Below are 21,817 nucleotides of genomic sequence, written 5' to 3'. Positions count from 1 at the left end.
TCCTCAACCCTAACGAAGACCGGGAGATTTTTAGAGTTCTTTGTAAACAAGAAAGAGAGGAATCAAGAGGCTCAAGTTGTCTTTGGAAGCAAGGAGGAAGCCAAGGAGATTTGGGAGAATCGCTTGGTTAATTCTTGTTCTCTTTTGATGATTTGTAATCCTTTATTCATATTTGCTATGTGTAATTTAGCCATGCTCGGCTAAATTCTTTAAGGATTTTTGGGTGAATTTGTTTATAAACCTATGTGTCTAGTTCGTTAATTTCTTAATATATTTATGTTTGGTTTTATGATTTGTGTTGCAATCCTGTTTTAATCTGTTGTTGTTGGTAGTTAAAGGCCTAAATTACTAGCTTCACAGTCATTTTTGTGTCACCAATGGGAGTTGGGGCATAAATTAGGGCACACATGATTGCACCTAATGGTTGGTCCTTGGGAAAGGGGAACTTATTAGGGGAAGTTTATTCTAGATTATTGCTCATCGGGAGATGGTAGTAATTAGGAATAATTAAATGCTGATCTTTGATCTTATTGGGTGTTTAAGCCATGGGAGTGGAAATTCACTAGGAATAGAGATTACGGGAGTAATTCGATTCCACTTTGCATTCCCATACAAATCTTAATTCCAAACCAAATATTACAAACGTTAATTGGCACTAGGTGATTAAACATTGTGACCCCAAGAATCCTATTTTGCTCTATTGTCTACAAAACCTTGCTACTTATTTTATTCTGCTTGTTATTTTATGCAATCAATCCACCTTCAAGTTTTGTTCGGACTAGTTTCATATGAGTAACCTAGTAGCTAGTGATTTGTACCCCACCTCTCTGTGGTTCGACAACCCGAATACTCCGGGCATTATTTGTTTGCCCCAAATTACAGCAATCACCCGTGTGCATCGTTCCATTAATGGGCTCGGCTTTTTAGGCCTGTGGAAGTTGAGGGTTGAATCATTTCTGTGCTGGTGAATATGTGTGTTTGAGAGAAATTCCATGTAAAACAATGAGTGAACTTGGGGTTCTGGGGTCCTTACATTTTGATTCAATTGAGAGTATCACATTCACTTCACCACTGTTGCAAAGTAGGAAGAGGAAAAACATATGTATGATTTCTTGGGCATAGCTCATTTACTTATCTTTAGAATTGTGTGATTGCTTTTGATGATGGCTGGTAATTCAATCTGCTTAATTTGGTTGTTTCTTGCTTGAGGGCAAGCAAGGTCTAAATGTGGGGAGATTTGATAAGTGCTGAATCTTAGTACTTTTTTTTGTGCATAATTGATATCAAACTCATATAATTTCATGTTAATTGGAAGCTAAGTATGTTCCTATTTGATTCCTTTGTGTCATTTAGGTATTTGGAGGCATTGGTTGTAACTTCATGTAAATTGGAGCTCAATTGGTTGTGCTTTGAAGTCATCTTGACAGAAAGGCAAGTTCCGGGTGCCATTTGAGGTCAAGAAAATGAAATAAAGCAAGTGGAAATATCATGACATGAACCGAGGACCCAAAGGAACAAAGGAGATGAAGAAATATGCATTTTGAAGTGAAAAACATGGGTCACGCTGGTGGTCACGCCGTGATTGCCAGCGTGACACCATTCTACTTTGTACTTTTTTTTTCTGTCAGGCGAAGTCTCGGTAATTTGAGCAAATCTCGAGCTTGGAGTATCCAAATAGCATGATTAAAGTGGAATTAGAAAGGGAACTCAGAGAGCTACAACTTTCATGCAAACCACAAAGAATAGTTCGGACGTTTACAACATGAAAAATGGTCTAGAAACTAGAGATACTGTGCAGAGTGAGTGGTCATAGTCAACGTCACACCGTGACAGCCACCGTGACCGGCAGAGACCTGCGAGGCTTAGGCCTGGTCACGATGAAGGTCACGCTTTAACCTCCATCATGACCAGGCATTCGGAAAGCAGTTAAAAGTACGCGATTCCAAAAGTATAAAGAGTCTTTAGGCGTTATTTTCATATTATCTTTCAATTTCCAATCTCCCTCTACACCTTCTCTCCATCCAAACCCTTTAGAACAAAAAATCCATTGTATTCCATCATCTTTTCGAGAAAATTTAGAGGGATATTACCGTATGTAATTGCAACTTTCACTTTCAATTTCAGATTTACATTCTACAAATTCAATAAAGTAAGGATTTCTATCTATTTCTTATTTTTGTACATTAGAAATTACTTTTGAAGTCAAATTCATTGTGCATTACTTTAATTGCTTTTAGTTTATCAATTAAATTATGAGTAGTTAAACTAGTTAGGGATTTAGATTGAATTGCTTTGTATAAATGTTAACATGAATTAAATTGGACAACCTAGGGTTTGCAATATCTTTAGAATGAATTTGATTGTGAATTTGGTAAAATGTTTTTACTCTTGCTTGGTTATGGCCCAACTTTGTATGGGGATTTTGGATTTGGTATTTCACCTATGAGAATGGGGATTCATCATAGTCAAACCTATCATAGTTCTAACTCACTCTTGAGAAAGGAGAGTTGGAAGGGATAGAGCACACAATGTATTTGATTAATTTCCTCATCTAGTCTATTTGCCATGAGATTGGAATTAAAACTTAAGTGATAGCCCAATGACCATGAGAATGGCATTGACACTTGCTAAATGCCTTCACTTTCATTATTGATCATTGCTTGGCTTAGAAACATAGAACATTATTCGCATTTATGCAAAGTGATTTTGTCTAAATCCTTTCTTTCAATATTGCCTTTTACTTGATTCATTGCTTTATCATAAACTTGTTCACTATGCAAATAAATATTTCCCTTTGGTTAGCTTTCAAACACTTAATGATCTTGTGTTTAACCCCTCTCTACTCAATTCCCTTATGGCCATTCCTAGAGGATGACACTCACTGAAAAATCACCACTAAAACCAACTTTCAATTCCTCAAATTACTAGTGGATCCAATGTAGAGTATGCACTACTGAAATGGAATACATAACTGGACTCTCATCAAAATCTCTTCTGGATAGTGCATCAGCAGCTCTGTTGTCTACCCCCTTTTTGTATTGGATGGAATAATCCAAGCCCAAAAGTTTAGACACAACCCTTTTGTTGTAGGGCAGTAGTCATCTTCTGTTCTAGGATGAACTAGAGACTATGAGGGTCAGTTTTGATACTTAAGTGCCTTCCTAACAAGCAGCATTTATAATTGAAAGGTATTCCTTTTCATAGATAGAAAATCCCAAGTGCTTCTCACCAAAGGCCTTACGAAAAAGGCTATAGGTTTTCCCTCCTGAAGTAGAACAGCCCCCATCCCCATATTGCTTGCATCAGCCTCCACTGTGAAATCTTTCTGAAAATTGGGCAGTGCTAGGACTAGGGATTTACATAATGCCTTTTTCAATTGTTCAAAAGCTTGATCTGCTTCTGGACCCCACTCAAATCCATCCTTCTTTAACATCTCTGCCAAAGGTTTACTCAGCACCCCATAAGCTTTTATAAACCTTCTGTAATACCCTGTAAGGCCTAAGAAACCCCTCAAAGCTTTGACAGTCTAGGGTTTAGGCCAAGCTGCCACAACTTCCAGTTTGGCAGGATCAGTTTGCAACCCCTCACAAGAAATGATATGTCCCAAGTACTCAACTTCAGTTTTTGCAAATGAGCACTTACTTAACTTGGAACGCACTTGGAAATAAACCAGAGATTTTAGGGCTAGGGGTGAGAAATTAGGGTATGGGAAGAGGAAGACAAAGGAAAAGAGGGGAAAATAGACTGGTATTCATTGCATAAAAACTCTTTAACTGTCTACAATGCCTTATAGGGCTAAGCAAATGCAAAAGCAAAGCAAAAACTGAATTGAAATTAGCTGGCAAACTGCTTCCTTCATTTTAGGAGCTTGTTCAGCAAAAAGGGGGACGTAGACGCACAAAACAGTGTCGTCTGATAGCTGCTTCTAACCATATCGAACGGCTACTGCAACGATGTCGTATGGTTTAAGTGCAACGGCTCTCAATGATCTTTCTTCCTACGGCGTCGTTTTGGTCCTTCGACTTTGAGCCTTTGACATCATCACCCTTCATCACTTCATCTATTGATTTCCTTTCTTCCCACCCTTTCTCATCACCATTAATAATACTTTGCAGGGACGTTACAAAAACAAGATCGAACCTCGATTGTCAATGGGTGCTAGTTGTATTCATTTATTTATAGTAAAAAGGGGCTAGTTGTATTTATTTATATAATTGTTTTCTTTTTTGAAAACGTGCTAGTTGTATTGTTTATCCCTAAATTCAATAGATTATTTTATGCTTTTCAATTTTAATGTTGCAAACTCTTTAAAAAATGTGGAAATAGCGATGGAAAATTCTGTCGCAAGAAAGGAAAAAATCCATTGCTAAAGTGAATAGCGATGGATTCTGTCCGTCTCCAAAAGTGGCTTCGCTAAAGTGTTGCGACAAATTCTAATTCCGTCGCTAAATTTAGCGATGAATTTTTATGACTAAACTTAAAAAATTCGACGCTATTTTCCTCCTCTCGACGATTTGAATGACAAAATTTGCAAGGGACTAGGAACGGAAAATTCCGTTGCTAGTTTTCTTCTGTTGTATGCAATGGATGCCATTCACCTACAGTTTAGAAACAGAAATACATGTCGGTAATTTTAGCTACGAATTTGCTACGATTTTTGTCGGTCACTAAATTTTAAAAAAAATTCTGCCCACTAATTAATATTCGGCAAATCATATCGTGCACCAGGGCGCACAATGCATTGTGCGTCCTGGCCCAAAACGACGACGTTTTTATCTGTTTTTTTGTATAGAAATTTTGTTTCCTGTTTCTGTCGTTAACTACTAAAACAAATCCATGTTTCTTATGTACATAATTTTATAGTAGAATACACATAAAGTCTTAACATAATACATACACATAATCTAAAATTTAACATAATACACATAAACTCTTAACATAATACACAAAAACTCTTAACGTAACACACATAAACTCTTAACATAATACATATAAACTCTTAACAGAATACACATAAACACAAGTGTTAAAAAAAAAAAAAAAAAAGAATGGACGGAACGGTGTCCGTCACGTCAACTCCCCACCAACTTATAAAAACGACCTAGTGCACGATATAACGATCCTTAATATCCCATACCTTTATTTAACCTATAATATAATACTTCAATAATATAATTGCAAAATATATTATATTAAGAAATTCAAACTCAATAACAATAATAACAAAAGTATATAGAATTGTAAAAGTTTGAATATCAAGTGTAAAAATGAAAGTGGTCATTATATCTTCAAATTACAACAAAATATAAGTTATGATTGCTTTATCGTATTGCAGTGTGGCAGTAATTGATATTTACATATCTGTGAAATGCAGATTGATAAAGAGAATCAAACCCACTACATTTGCAACCAAATTTGCATGGGTAAACACAACTCCCTACAATATTGCAGAAAAAAAGACAGAATTGGTTGGTATGTTTAGGCAATCAATTCAATTACGATATAAGACTAAGTAATATGTTATACCTTCGGTGTTCTAGTAGTACTACTTGTGTAGCATATAGTAGCAACATCATTAGGGTTCGGGGAGTCATCGAAGCCGCCCTGGAGTTCTCAAAAAGCCATTTGAGGGTTAAGCTTGGCCTTTGGTGCCAAACGTACTTGATTGTCTGTCTTTTGGATTTCTTGCAGGCATGTTTGTTACTCTTTTTTACTCAATTTTTGATTCTTATTATTTCTCATTACAGTTTCCCAGGCACCATTAGCCTCCAAATATTTTTCCAACCACCATCCTGAAAGTCAAGGCCGTCTGCATTACTATGATTATAGACAGAGCTAACTTTGAACTTACCTGAGGTTGTCATGCTCCAGAAGCTTTCATCCTTCACATTGGGGTCGTCCTCGAGAGTAAAAAGCTCTAACTTGTCATGGATATCCCGGCTCAGGAGGTCATCTAGTTTGAACAATGAGGATTGAGTATGGTAGATCCATTGATTGCCCAGCTGAATGCTGCTGGTGATCTTCGTGATTGGATACGATGGCTTACCCTTACTCATCTGAGTGTTTTTGCCCTATTGTTCTTTGGATTCTTTCATCAACTGGGAAATATTGTAGAAGATAGGTGTCATCATCATGGGAGAAAGACGAAAAGCAGCGGCCATTATAAGAGATAAAGCTAAATTGACGCAATTGCCCTCCTTTTAGATGAGCATTTAACAGAATTACTTACGGAGGACCAAAAATGTCCTCGTCACAATAAGTCTGTCCATAAAATGACAAAAATTTTTATAGAGGACCAAAATTGTGCGTGTCACTATAATTCTAAAACAAAAGAATGTCTTTTACTCTAATTTGTTAAAATATACATACATGGGCCAAATAATTTGTTCAATTTGGCACTCATATAGCACGTGTGATGCACAAAATTTTCTACTCACTTTTTGTTTATGTTGTTCCTCACTACTGGCTCAGATTCGTGAGAGATCTTTCTTTCATAAATTTTGTAAAACTACAATTTTTCTTCTAATTTTTTTTTTTTCCAAAATATATACATTTATGTTCTACCTGCCACCTACCACCTTGAAAAACATCATCATTTAATTAATGGAATTTCTAAATTTGCAATTTATTTGAATTTAAGACATTTAATATTTAACCTTTATTAGAGATAATATTATATGAACAATTTGAATTCAATTAAGAATCTAGGGCCACATGATCTCTGTTCAAATTAACTAAATTTTGTTCAAAGTATTGTCATAACATAATACCTCTAGTATTGTTCACATATATTTATTCACAACAATCTCCCATGGATATTACTTTCTCATGCTCACGCCTCGTTAAAAAGCACACTAGAAAACCCCGGTGAGAAAAATCTTGTTGGGGAGAAGAGAACTTGAAATATGTGTGTTAAATTGTTAATGAGTTGTCTCGTTAAAGTCTTTAATTTAAAAAATTATATCAAACCTCAATCAAAGGAAAAACATTTCATCGGTTCGTCCCACTTCATGATTGATCTAAGCAAATGTCCTTCCCACTGGAGATGAAGATAAATCTTCAAACGTACATGCTTTAGTCTACATACCACGAACATGAAGCAGTAACATAGTTTGAAGCCATTGATGTAAGTTATCGATCTAAACTCACATGAAGAAGAAGAAGAACAAAGGACCATCATATCATTCCAAGGTATAATGTTTTTGATGAAGTATATAATGCAATGGTGCAGCGCAGCAACAGAATGGAGACAAGAAGACGTGTTTGGTAGACGTCTTTGGTAGACGCCTTCGCCTTTGGCAGTAGACACTTTTGGCAGTTATAACTGCTTCTTTCTTATCTCTGTATATAAGCTCATGTTGAGTTTCCCTTTTCAATGTTAATCAATTCCCTTTATTCTCTGCTTAGACTCTAATATACTTTGCTCAACAATATGGTTGATTCTCATGCATGACCTAAGATAATTCATCATGGTATCAGCGCACCGCAGTTACGCAGCGGTGGTGATGTCAGAAAATCAGAACAATAACGACGGAGGCTCGACAGAACAAGCCGGAGCCGGAGCTTCTTCAAGTCAGATTCCGATGAACGTCGATCATGCACAGGAATTCGACGATCCTTGGTATCTCCATATCACGGAGAATCCTAAATTGATTCTCGTCTCTCCGCCTCTGTCCGAAGTAAACTATGCGTCATGGAGTCGATAAATAAAAATTTCTCTTGAGGTGAAGAACAAATATGGATTTGTTAATGGATCCATCACTAGGCCTGAGGAAACTGATCGGAGATTCTCTGTTTGGAGGAGGTGCAACAACATTGTTTGCTCGTGGATCCTCAAGTCTCTTAGCTCCACGATTGTAGAAGGAGTCTTGTACTTGAGACTGGATCATATGCGTGGAACACTCTAAAGAAGAGATATTCTCAGATAGATTCACACAGGATTGCTGAACTGCGAAATGAGATCTATCGACGCTCACAAGGTAATCTCTCAATCAACGAGTATTTTACTAAAAGCAATGGTTTATGGATGCAAATGAATGCTGTGAGGCCAATTCCTGCTTGTGAATGTGTTCCTAAGTGTACCTGCTCCCTAGTAAGCAAAATCCAAAAGGAAAAGGAAGAGGATCAAATCATTAGGTTTTTGGAAGGCTTAAGTGAAGAGTATGAGAGTATTAAATCTGCAATTCTTGTTATGGAACATATTCCTGCCATTGAGAAAGTGTTGTGTATGGATTTAAAAATGGAAAGGAAAATTAAAAACTCTTTCAATCAAAGGAACAATGATACAATTCAAGCAAATGTTCTACAAAACAATCAAGATCAGTATGAAGAAAAACAGCCTCTAGTGACCGTCTCAGCCCTAAACAGTAAGAAAAGAATACAATAATGGCAGTGGAAATGCGAATGGATCAGGAAAGAGTATGCCTAAGTGTACTTTCTGTGGGAGACTTGGTCACACCATTAACAAATGCTACAAGAAACATGGTTTTCCCCCTGGCTGGATCCCAGGATATAAGTCTAAAACTAGACAAACTCAGGACTCACAACAAGCTCCTAATTCCCTTGTGAATCAGGTTGGTGATGTAGGTCTCACATCTGAACAATTTCAGAAATTGCTGTCTCTATTACAGAATTAGAACCTGGGGAATCAAGCATCAACTAGTGCAGCTGTGACTGTTAGTAAAAATGGTCTTAAGCCAGATTTCAAAAACTCTACTGAAGGCAGGTTCATCTCTAATCTCCATATTAACAATGCCTTATTTTCATCAAGTGTATGGATTCTTGATTCTGGTGCCACAGATCACATTACATGTTCTTTGGATTTTTTTGAGACATGCCATGTCATTCATGAAGTTTCTGTTAAGTTGCCTAATGGGGTAATGATGAGTGTCTCACACATAGGACAAGTCAGGCTAGACATGAACATATTGTTGCAAAATGTTTTGTACACACAATCCTTCAATTTGAACATTATATCTGCAACAAAATTGATAAGGTGACTCTTGTAAACTTCAGGGACCTCTTGGGATAGTGGATGGTTTTGCTAAAGAAAGAAATGGGTTATATCTGATAAACAACCCTCCTGTCAAGAAGAAGACTGGTAGTTCAGATGAAGTTTCTAGATCATGTAACAGTTTCTCTTTATAGCTGTGGCATGACAGATTAGGCCATTTTCCTGTAAATAAGATACAATTGTTAAAAGGAATAAAACTTGCATCTTCTCTGAAATGTCCTAATTTTGTTTGTGATGTTTGTCACTTTGCAAGACACAAGAAATCAAGATTTCCTGTCACTGTTAATAGAGCTCAAGCATGTTTTGATTTATTGCATATGGATGTTTGGGGCCCCTTTACTGTTGCATCCCTCAAAGGGAAACATTTCTTCTTGACTATGGTAGATGATCATAGCAGGTTTACCTGGTCACATCTAATGAGGCACAAATCAGAAGTGAAGCCTATTTTCCAGAATTTTTATAATATGGTTTGCACTCAATTCCTAGCCAAGATCAAGGTTGTTAGAACAAATAATGGTGGTGAATTTATGATGAATGATTTTTTTGGTGAGAAGGGAATTCTACATCACAAATCTTGTGCATACACGCCCCAACAGAATGGGGTGGCAGAGAGGAAACATCAGCATATTTTGAACATGGCAAGGGCTCTAAAATTTCAATCTGGACTGCCTCACAAATTCTGGGGTCATTGTGTTCTACACTCTTCTTACCTGCTCACCAGGCTACCTACTGATGTTCTAGATGGATCCACTCCCTACCAAGTTTTATTTGGCCCAGACATAGACTATGGTCAGCTCAGACCTTTTCTTTGTTTATGCTTTGCTGCCATAATTGCACAAGGCAGAAACAAAATGGAATCAAGAGCTAAGAAATGTGTTTTTTCTGAGATTTGCTGCCAATGTAAAGTGCTATTTACCGTATGATATTGCTAACAAAGTTACCTTTATCTCTATGGAATTTAGGTTCTATGAGCAGACCTATCCCTTTAAACAAGGCAATCTACAGAATACTACATCAGAATTATTCAATCCCACTTTACCTCTTATTTCCATCTCAGTTGAAGTTGATGCTACTGCCTTGGATTCAACACAAGTCATTCCTACAGACACTTCCCCAAGTAGAGGAATTCATGATGTTAATACTAGTCCTGGTGACACAGCCTATGATGCACCTCCACTAATTCCTCATGACTTATCACTGGATATTCATATAGAACTCCCACAGCTTGGTTCTGATTCACCAGAACAGAATACTGAACAGATGGAGCCTCCACCTACTGATGACATTGATCCTCCACAGCCAAGAAGGTCAGCTAGGATAAAAACCATCCCTTCCAGATTCCAGGATTACCATTGTCAGTCTGCTATTAGAACTTCACCTCATCCATTGAGCAAGTTTATTTCCTATGACAATTTGCCTTCCAGTCTGAGGATCTGTGCCTCTTGTAACACCCCCTAAAAACAAGCTATTTAAAAGCCTTAAACATGCAGATAACTGAACTAAACCACAAACATAGCGGAAGACTGAAAGGTAACTAGATAAACTTAAATCCAAAACATGGGGTGTTATGCCACGTTCACCAAAAAGGATGAACGCTACGGCAACATCTGCAATGTTTACATCTAATCCATAGTCTCAAAGCGCTACATCTAAACTGGCACACAGGCCACAAAACAAAGAGGGAGAAGCTATACTACCAAGCACTAGACCTCGCACACGTCTAGACATCACCTGAAAGAACACAATAAAACATGGGACGACGCCCGGTCAACGAATAATGCTGGTAACCCACCAATACATGTGAAATAACATACATAGATAAGATATAAGTTGTAAAGCCATTTTCGAAACTGAATACATAAGTATATAAGTTCAAAACCAAGAGCAATAGTCAACACAAGACTCAACACTCTCAACAAGGATACGGGAACACATCCCAAAACCATAAAGGATAACCACAACACAAAGGATAAAGACAAGACCAATGGCAACACATGCCTTTGTGACTACACACATCACAAGAAGAGAACTCACAACCATGGCTACACAAGCCCTCGTGACATCACTCATGACGAGTTGATATGCCTTCCTTATGCCCAGTTCCAACCTTATGGCTACCCTCAACCTTATATCTAGTTACAACCTTTACCTCTAGGACCCCTGTACACCAAGTCCAACCTTATTCCCCCGGGAACTGTCATTCCCCCTCCAACAGTCCCTCCAACAAAACCACCGATTTCATAGTACACGAGGGTACCGATCACACATGGCAACACATGCCCTGGATAACACATGTTATCCCAGAAATAAACACGTGAACCTTACACAAAGGCCACAAACTCCATAATCGCGTCACGGCCACCACGAGGACCGCTGCAATACCTTGGTGACTAGTGTCCCATACCACTAATCGTGCAATCCAGGTAAAGCCACACACACATCACATCACAACAGGAATCAATCAACAGATCACAATGAAGATATGAAACCATACTCAATCAAGGAATGGATCACAGTCCAAAAACAACAACAATGAATAACACAAGTTATCATCAACCAATCGGAAGGTACAAACAACACACATGCTAGCATTTAACACCGAACTAGCATGCTCATCAAATGGGTAAACCAAAGGTAGTTCCGAAGAACACACAAGACTCATCACGGTTCAACAAAACACAATGTTGAACACTTAGCACGATTCAAGACACCAAAACCTACATGGATACCTACCATATAGTTCTAGACATACAAAACATCAAGAAGACACTCAAATAGTTCCACAAAAGAACAATAGGAAGTCAAAAGACCAAATACTGAGTCAAAAGAATCACGGGGAATAAATCGCCCAACAACCAACATAGTGTACCCGCGGGTGGGACCACGGGTAGGCGTCTACCCGCGGCTCCGCCCGCAGGTACAGGCTGCCCGACCAATGTACCCCGCGGGTGGGCGGCAGGTTGGACGCCTACCCGCCGTTCCGCCCGCGGGTACATCCCTGTACCACAATACAACACTTCACGGATTTTCATCTCCAAACTCAAATTCAAGTCCAAAACATGCCAAATCTCACCAAATACAACAAAATGACTTGAATAAAAGGAAGTGCCAAGCAATGGCACAAATGAACCCTAAACACAAGCTCTAGATATGCGTTTTCACAAGACAATGCATAAACACTCACATTTCATAGCAAAAACACATGTAGAATCCAAGAAATCACATATAGGTAAGCAAAATAGGTTTTGTAGAGCATGGGCTACCTCTTGTAGACTAAAGACTTCACTTTACACCTCAACAAGCTCCTCACAAGGCTCACCATCCAAACCCACTTCAAGAACATACCAAAAGATCATAAAGATCCTATCTTTAAGAAAAGCCACCTTAGATAAAACCAAAAACACAAGATGAACTTAGATCTTACCCTCCTAGATGCCCAAATATAAGAAAGGTTGAATCTTGGAAGCAACTCTTGAAGTTTTGGCAAGGTTCCAACTTCGCTTGGAAGAAAAGCTATTCACCTTTTTAGAGAGAAGGTGGAGCTAGATTTTTAGAAAAGTGTAAGGAGAGAATGAAGGTGGTCTACTAGGTTAGGTTACAATACCAACAACAAGTGAAAGGTCAAGAATACCCTTACTAACATAAGCAAGTGTAAGGAACAAGGGAACTCCTTACAAAGCTCAATGTACAACTTTGACTTTAGGGTTGACTAGTCAATTACTAGTCCCCAACTATTAAATTTCAGGAATTTAAGAGATTAAATTACAAATTGAAATAGGATTAATTACTCAATTAACCCCTTAGTTGAATTTGGATTTCGGGGTGTCACGCCTCTTCTATCACTGAAGTACATGAGCCCCAAACTTATAATGAGGAAGTGAAACATGAGCAATGGAGAAATGCAATGCAGAATGAGATACAGGCACTGATCCAGAATGACACTTGGATTTTAACAGATTTGTCACCTGGAAAAACCACAATTGGATGTAGATGGGTGTACAAGGTCAAATACAAGTCAGATGGTTCCATTGAAAGATACAAAGCTAGGTTGGTTGAGGATATACTCAGCAGCTTGGAGTTGTTTACATTGAGACTTTTTCTCCTGTGGCTAGGATGACAACAATTAAAACCTTTCTTACTGTTGTTGTTGCTAAAGGTTGGGACATTCAACAACTTGACATTAATAATGCTTTCTTACATGGTGATTTGCAAGAAGAAGTATATATGGTTTTACCTCCAGGTTTTCAAAGTGATAATCCTAATCAAGTGTGCAGATTGGTGAGATCCCTGTATGGTTTGACGCAAGCTAGTAGGCAGTGGAATGCCAAGCTAACTAGAGCTTTGCTAACAATGGTTTCCAACAGTCATCTGCAGATCCATCACTGTTTAGAAAGTGTCTTAATGATTCCTTTATTGCATTATTGGTATATGTTGATGACATTTTAGTTGCAGGCAACAATCCAGTCCAGATTAATCAATTGAAGCAGTTTCTGGACAGATCTTTCAAGATCAAAGATCTTGGCCAATTGAATTTTTTTCTTGGCATTAAGGCTTTTAGAAATTCCAAGGGGCTTAACATTTGTCAGAGAAAATATACTCTTGAGATCTTAGAAGAGAATGGATTCCTGGAATCCAAGCCTGCAAATACTTCTTTCACTACAGGTCTAAGGCTCACTAATTTGGAAGGAGATCTACTTGATAACCCTGAAATCTATAGAAGATTGGTTGGAAAATTGCTATATTTAACCAACACTAGACTTGATATTTCCTATGTTGTGCAACAATTGAGCCAATTTGTTGATAAGCCAAGACATACTCACTTAACAGCAGCTCATAGAGTGCTGAGATACTTGAAAGGATCTCCTGGAAAGGGCCTATTTTATTCATCAAATTCTGATATCAAAGTGCAAGGCTTTTCTGATTTTGATTGGGCAACATGTGCAGAAAGTAGAAAGTCCATAACTGGCTATTGCATTTACATTGGAAAGTTTCTAGTCTCATGGAGAACCAAGAAACAAGCCACCATTTCCAGGTCATCCTCTGAGGCTGAATATAGAGCTTTAGCATCAACTGTTTGTGAGATCCAATGGTTGATATATTTGTTGGCAGATTTGAAGATACACATTGACAACCCTGTGGCCTTGTTTTGTGATAATAGATCTGCCATTGCTATAGGGGAAAACTTTCTGTTCCATGAGAGAACCAAACATATAGAAATCAATTGCATGTAGTAAGACAAAAGATTCATGAAGGGGTTATCAAGCTACTGGCAATATCTTCACACAATCAGAATGCTGACGGTTTCACTAAGGCTTTGCGTAAGCCATCTTTTGAATTTTTCAACTCTAAGCTAGGCCTTCAAGATCTTCATGCTCCAGCTTAAGGGGGGGTGATGAAGTATATAGTGCAATGGTGCAGTGCAGCAACAGAATGGAGACAAGAAGACGTCTTTGGTAGACGCCTTTGGTAGACGCGTTTGCTAGACGTCTTTGGTAGACGCCTTTGGTAGACGCCTTTGGTAGACGTCTTTGGTAGACGCCTTCACCTTTGGCAGTAGACACTTTTGGCAGTTATAACTGCTTCTTTCTTATCTCTATATATAAGCTCATGATGAGCTTCCTTTTCAATGTTAATCAATTCCCTTTCTTCTCTGCTTAGACTCTAGTATACTTTGCTCAACAATATAGTTGATTCTCATGCATGACCTGAGATAATTCATCAGTTTTCTTATAGTAAAGGGCATCGATAACTACCTTGGAGTTATTTAAAAGCCATTTGAGGGTTAAGCTTGGCCTTTGTTGATCGAGCAACTTCTTCAGTTCACAGATTTTTTTTAGCACACTCATTATGGATTCAATTTTGCACTGATATAGCGTGTTTGATGCACTTAATGAATTTTAGAGGAAAAATAATCGTATTTCATAGGCAAAGGAATATGACATAATATATCTTGTGTGTGATTGTGGGTTAATAAGAAAGTATCTAATTAAAAAAATAGCGCATTACTGGGTGATAGAGAACGATATTTGTTGAGTTTTCTAGCTTTCTAAAAATTAATAGAACGAGACGAAATTTATAAATTTAAAAGAATCAATAGATAAATAGTATAATTGTTCTTATATTTTTTTTTTCAAAATACATACATTTATGTTTTACTCACCACCTACCTACCCTCAAAACCATCATCATTTTATTAATAGATTTCCCATTATATTTATTACTTAAACAATTATTTGACATGATCTCTTAGCTCATAGATAATTTAAATGCAATTAAGAATCCACGATCATGTGATCTCACTCTGATATTGATGTATTGAATTCAGATTGACTAAGTTTTTTTACAAAAGTGAATTTAAAAAAAAAAAAAGCTAAAGCTAAAAATGATTTGGGCATTTGCAAGATTGCATAAATTGTAATCTTGCAAATTTCTTTTCAATGGCTCCGTTACTCTATCTTTTATAAATAAAAAATTCATAAATGTCTAATGTGACAACAACTTCAATTTTGTTGTTGTTTTTTATTTTTATTTATTTTATTTTATTTTTATAAATAATATATAACATGAAAGAAGATCGACGTAGATATGAATGTAGATTGGAATTATATGAATGCAAGAAATAGTATATTGGAAATGTAGTCATTTAATTGCTTTTTTTTTTTTTTTTGTGGTGCCATTTAAGCTGTTTCAATGAAGTTTTATTTATTTATTTTTTAAATAATTATTTAAAAGTTCAATTTCACTATTTGGCCACAATCAAGGGTTGATTTGACCCTTATCTCTTGAATATTGTAATTTTTGTTTTCGTGTTAAATATTGCGACTAGGTAATATTTCAGTATGATTTTGTTTGAGTGACTGACTTATCACTGTCTTAGACTAGTTAATAGATCAGTGTAAGAACTTGGTGCGAAAATTAAACCAAACAAAAGTAAAAGACACAAAATATTGTTTGTAGCCATGTTCACTAGTACAAAAAAACATTAATAAAATCGAATAATTCGCGTCCAAAGTTTGAAGTTTGGATGCCTATTTAGTTAGAATTGCATTTATTTATTTCATTTTTTGATGGTGACAATTATTTTTTGAAAATTGATCCAACATATGATCCCTTTAATAATACATATCATCATGACATGGAGGGGCAATGGTATAATATGTTCAGCTGTGGACATTCTTCCAACAGAGTTTGCAAAGGAGGTGAAGTGACATGATCTTGTAGCATTAACTGATCTTTTTATTTCCATAACCAAGAATACGAAGTACTGCTTCATTTCCCATATCTTTTGCATTCTTTTATGTAGGCTTCAATATATTGCCCTTCCAATCTTTTCATGCTCAAATTGTAGTTCATTCTTTTCATGACTTGGTTAATTATATCATACTGTGTATTTGGTTTCTATTGTCATTATATCAAATTTCTAACTTGAGAATTTGAGTTTTGAATAAATGCATGCCGGCAGCACTTGTAAATCATAACCTGTAAGATTGTTACTTTTGTTTGACATTGTCAATGGAAAACCATAAATATTCTGGTTCAGAAGTGGATCTTAAGATTTTTCCATGTTTAGATTATCTCTTTAAATTTAAATATATTATGCACCTATAAGTTCAATGCCGCAAAAGATGACAATTTATTATTTATCATATTATGTATTAGTGCTAATTTCAGTTTTTTTTTTTTATCTTAAATATCAAAAAAAGATATATATATATATATATATATATATATATATATACATATATATATATATATATATATATATATATAATACGCATACAAAGTTCATGAACTTTGTACGCGTATAGTATTTTTTTTTTAAACACAAACACTATACGCGTCCAAAGTTCTTCAACTTTGGACGCGAATTATCATTTTTCGCGTCCAAAGTTACTTTGGACGGTAATTGTATATACAATTAGCGTCTCCTACATCCGCTTCCAAGCAACTTTGGACGCCTTTTAGCCTTAACTTTGGACGCGAATGACTGTTTTTGTACTAGTGAACCTTCACATTCATAACACTGGATTCCATTGCTTGAACTCTTACCATTACTCAATGAAGAGTTTTTAGAGTGTCTAGTGCGAGAAGATTGACTTTGTCCGCGACGTTTGAATCCCTTCATAAACTTCTTGAAATTCTCAGTCAACAAGACTCGAGATTCATCATCTATGTCCACATCGTCAGAATCTTGATCAGCATCTGAGATGAATGCCACAGATTTGCCTTCTCTGACTGAACTAGGGTTGTCATCAGACATCACTTGAAGTTCGTAAGTGCGTAGACTACCCATTAGTTCACTAACACTCTTCCTCTCCCCGCCTATTGATTATCTTGAATTGTTGTAACCTTCATACGAAACCTCTTGGGCAGTGAGCGAAGAACTTTCTTGACCACCCTTTCTTTAGAGAATGGTTCACCAAGAACGGATGCCCTATTCATCAAATCATGTACCTGACTATGGAAATCTGAGATATTCACGTCTTCATTCATCTTCAGGGCATCGAATTCTGAAAGAACCATTTGTAATTTTGATTGCTTTACATCATCGATTCCTTCGTATCGAGTTTGCAAGATCTCCCACGCCTTCTTGGATTCTTTCACACCAGTGACTAGGGTGAATACAGACTCATATAATTATCCCACAATTGAATTTAACGCCTTGCTATTGTAATCTGAGAGAGTTAATTCATCATTTGACCATTCCTCTTCTGGTTTACGGACTGTCGTACCCTTTGGTCTGTCTTTTGTAGGAGGTGTCCAAGCAGTAATAACAGAACGCCACACCCTAGCTCCTTGGGTTTGAAGATAGATTTCCATTCTGGCTTTCCAGAATGAGTACCATCCAACAGAGGTGGCCTATCCATCTGTCACAAATGACTCACACAGCAATTTGTCCGCCAGAAATGTAAAAACACACGAAAGTACAAAAATATAGTTCCCTTTCGGATCAAGCTGGTCATTATATAGATTTAAAAGCTCCGATACCAATTGTAGATTTTGTTTTCATGTTAAACATTGCGACTAAACAATATTTCAGTATGATTTTGTTTGAGTAACTGACTTAGCACTGTCTTAGACTAGTTAATAGATCAGTGAAAGAACTTGGTGTGGAAATTCAACCAAACAGAAGTAAAAGACACAAAATATTGTTTACACAGTTTGATACAACAGTATCTACGTCTGGGGAGACCACCATCAGTGAGTCCAATCCACTATCTCAATAGCAAATCAAACAGACGGTAAGAGAAAACCTTCTCACCCATTGTGTGTTACACACCACAAGGTAATGCCCAATCTTTTGAAAGCTACAGAGGATATCCGTGCTTCAGCGTCCAAAATCCCTTTGGAGAACCGTGCTATCGCTGTCCGTCTCGCTGATCCACTCACCACTGCACCACAGTTGTAAGGAATACGATCCATTGATTTAAGATTTGTAGAACTTCTTCCCAAGAGTCTTATTAAACACAGATCATCAATGGTGTCTTGAGAAGATAAATACGGTTCACTGATTTACGATGTTTATTAGTCGTTTTGAACCATTGTCGGTCATGAGCAAAGACAAAGGAAGTGCTAGGATAAATTTGGAGTCAAGTGGACCAAAAGACACAAATGTAGCTAGTTCAATGCGTCTAAAAATTCCAGAAGCCAAGTTCATGACGCATACAGGGGTCTCGACGCGTCGAGCGATCGTTCCAGCCTTCAGAAAAACGACGTCAATCTTTGACGTGTCGAGCGAGCCGCTCGACGCTTCGAAATATTCCAGAACGCATCCAAGAATTTGAAGACCCGGGCTCGACGCGTCGAGTCCGACAGGTTTGCTAGGCTGATTCGTAAGCCCAAGACGCGGTTTTGGCCTGTTTTCGCACAGAATTCTCCTATTTCCTCCAGGATTGGTTCTAACTATAAAATCCCACCTTCTCCATCCCTAATATTAAAGCAGAGCTCTTTGGAGACAAGAAAGGGCGAAATCAAGAGCCACAAGTTGTCTTGGGAAGCAAGACGAAAGATAGGGAGATTTGGGAAAATCACCAAGTGCATTCTCGTACTCTTTTATATAAATTGTAATTTCTTTATTGTACTTTTCTATGTATAATTTATCCATGCATGGTTAAATTCTATTAGAGATTCTTTGGTAAAAGTGTTTATGAACCTATGTGCCTTTGCTCTCAGATTCATTAATATATTATTATTTGGGTTTTAAACTTGTGTTGCAATTGAGTTTATTATTATTGTTGTTGCTAGTAGTTTAGGGCCCGGATTACTTGTTTCATTGCTTCTTTTTTTTTTTAATTTTTTATGTCATAACAGGAGTTAGGCATAATTGAGAGTACACACAATTGCACTTGACTTTTGCACCTTGGGGGATGACATAAATGTTAGGGAGTTTAATTCTTGATTATTGCACATCGGGAAATGATAATAGTTAGGTATTAATTAATAATGCTTGCTCTTATTATTATTTGGTGTTTATACCACGAGAGTGAATATTCACTAGGGTTAGAGCATACGGGAGTAACTTTATACTATATTTGCATTCTCACACTATTTTAAACCCATATTTAATATTGCACTTAAGATTGACACTAGGAGATTAAACACTTAAGTCCCACGGATCTCATTCTCTCTCTATTGTTTTCAAAACCCCGATATTTGTGCATTATTTATTTATTGCAAATCGTCCATCATAATCATTAGGATTAGCTTCATAATAATTGGTTAGTAGCTAGTGCTTAATCCCCCACTTCCCTGTGGGTCGATTACTCGATATTTCGGGTATTATTTGTTTGAAAATATACTACAATTCAATTAACAAACTCGATCTTCTTTTTCTCTTAATATGATTTTTCTTTTGTCTAGATATTAAAGATCTTTTTTTGGGATGTCAATTTTGCCCCTAAAATATAAAATTCGGCAACATTGCACCGTCAATTTGGCCGAAAGGACTAAAACTGATAAAAATAATAAATTTAGGCATTAAAATTGAAAAAAATTAAAATTGTGCACCAAAAGTGATAAGACCTTAAAAGTCAGTGGACCAAAAATGAAATTAATTCGATAGTTAATATGAGTGTTTGATTAATCAATTTTTTGTAATAGCTTATTGCTCCAAAATGATAAAATTCAAAGCTTTTTCGATCAACATTTGGAGAAAAATAAATTATATCTTTAAAGGTCATTTTACATGTAATCAGCTATCAACTAACAGCTAATTTACCAAACATCTTTCTACAACAAGCTAATTTATAAAATCTAATCAGATGGTTCATATTACTTAATTAGAAGGAAATAACAAAATAATGTTTAGTGTGCTAAAAATGAATATTAATGATGCATGAGGTGTAAGACTTTCCCGTATAATATATATTATATATTATGGGTCTTACTTATGTGGTGCAAGTGGACTAGGCCCATTAAGTAATTGGTTGGGTCGGACCTTTAGGTTTAAGTCTTATATCCACCAATGTGCCTATATAAAGTTTGTATTGATGGGATACAAAATACATGAATATTATATGGTACTCATACAGCTCAGAAAATATCAGTACACCATCTAGGGTTCTGAGTCAAGTATGAGACAAAACGGCTAACCCTATTCTGCAGATCTACCGTTCAAGAGGCAACAAAACATGATATCAACCCTGGCTGGAGATCTACAATGCTTCCGCTTCCGCTATTACGAGTTAAGTTTCTCGTAGGTTATGCTCTTTATAGTTAGATCATGTTTAGATCTCACATTTAGTATCAGAGCCTTTATCAATCTCTGCCTGATTGATTGTTTTGTCTAAAACAATATTAATTTTTTCATATACATTAAGATTTTATATATGATTTTTTGGACTATTGAAAATTCCTTTTTCGGCATTATTAAACATGATTTTAACATTTGGATTGCTGAATATATATTTTTTGGCATTAAGTGTGGAATTTGTATGTCGTTAAAAAAAAAAAAAAAGGAGGCTTATTGTCTTCATTCGCACTAATTTATTTGCTGTTGACGACGAGGTCCGCCGGAGTGGTAAGCTGTGACGTAGAGGTTACATCAGGCATGGTTGCCACCGTGTCCTCTGTTTCTGGAAATAATGGTGGCAGAGATAGACGGCGCGGGGAGATGTAAAGTGCGACCTCGGTCGTCTTTGTATCGCGCAGGGGATTCACTACTGTAAATTTCACTTGTGTTTCCGGTCGGGCGGCGGAGAAGTGGATAGAGGAGAACAGATGCATAAGGCATTGACGTTAGCTGTTCTCACCGCTGCGCTGCTGTTCGATCTAAGGCAAGACAGCATGAGGCTGTTCGTCGGATTTGGGTGCCGGTTACGGTATCCATTTTTACGGCGAGCTCTAGGAGTCGACGGAGCGACGACTTGGAGTTGCCGGCGGCAGGTGACAGGCGTTTGGTGTTGCAGTGACTATATGAAAGGCTATGGGGTAAGAGTATATGAAAGGCTAAGGAATCTTTTCAGAAATACGCATGAAGGACGGTGATGACCTAACTTAATGCATTTCCTTAATTATTTGCCTTTTATTCAACATGCAATTTGCCTCTAATTTACCATATATCTTATTTGCCCTTATTTAATTTATTATAAATATTAATTTTGGTATGGTAATTATATTAGGTTTAATATTGCCATATTAATATTTACCTTAATTAATATTCTAAATTATTAAGTAATTGCTTGTTTTGAAATAATAATAATGCCCTTTAGTTGCTCTTAATTTTGGCATTAAATTCATAATTAAATTATTATTCAATTTTGAACAAATATTAAGTTTTAAATTTGTTATTTGAATTTTAATTAA

General features: G+C 36.7%; 1 long non-coding RNA gene across 1 annotated transcript; it reads right to left on the bottom strand.

Annotated features, from left to right (window-relative positions):
- Positions 1 to 1,329: 1,329 nt before the first annotated feature.
- On the bottom strand, positions 1,330 to 13,960 carry LOC109171170. The gene is made up of 3 exons (XR_002052547.1): positions 13,950 to 13,960; positions 9,815 to 9,819; positions 1,330 to 1,376 (listed from the first exon to the last, which is right to left on the bottom strand). It is a non-coding gene; the product is annotated as an uncharacterized LOC109171170 (long non-coding RNA).
- Between the last annotated feature and the right edge of the window lie 7,857 nt (positions 13,961 to 21,817).

This window comes from Ipomoea nil, unplaced genomic scaffold (genome assembly GCF_001879475.1).
Source record: "Ipomoea nil cultivar Tokyo-kokei standard unplaced genomic scaffold, Asagao_1.1 scaffold3399, whole genome shotgun sequence".
Taxonomy (NCBI): domain Eukaryota; kingdom Viridiplantae; phylum Streptophyta; class Magnoliopsida; order Solanales; family Convolvulaceae; genus Ipomoea; species Ipomoea nil.
This window is presented reverse-complemented; position numbering and strand designations above follow the sequence as displayed.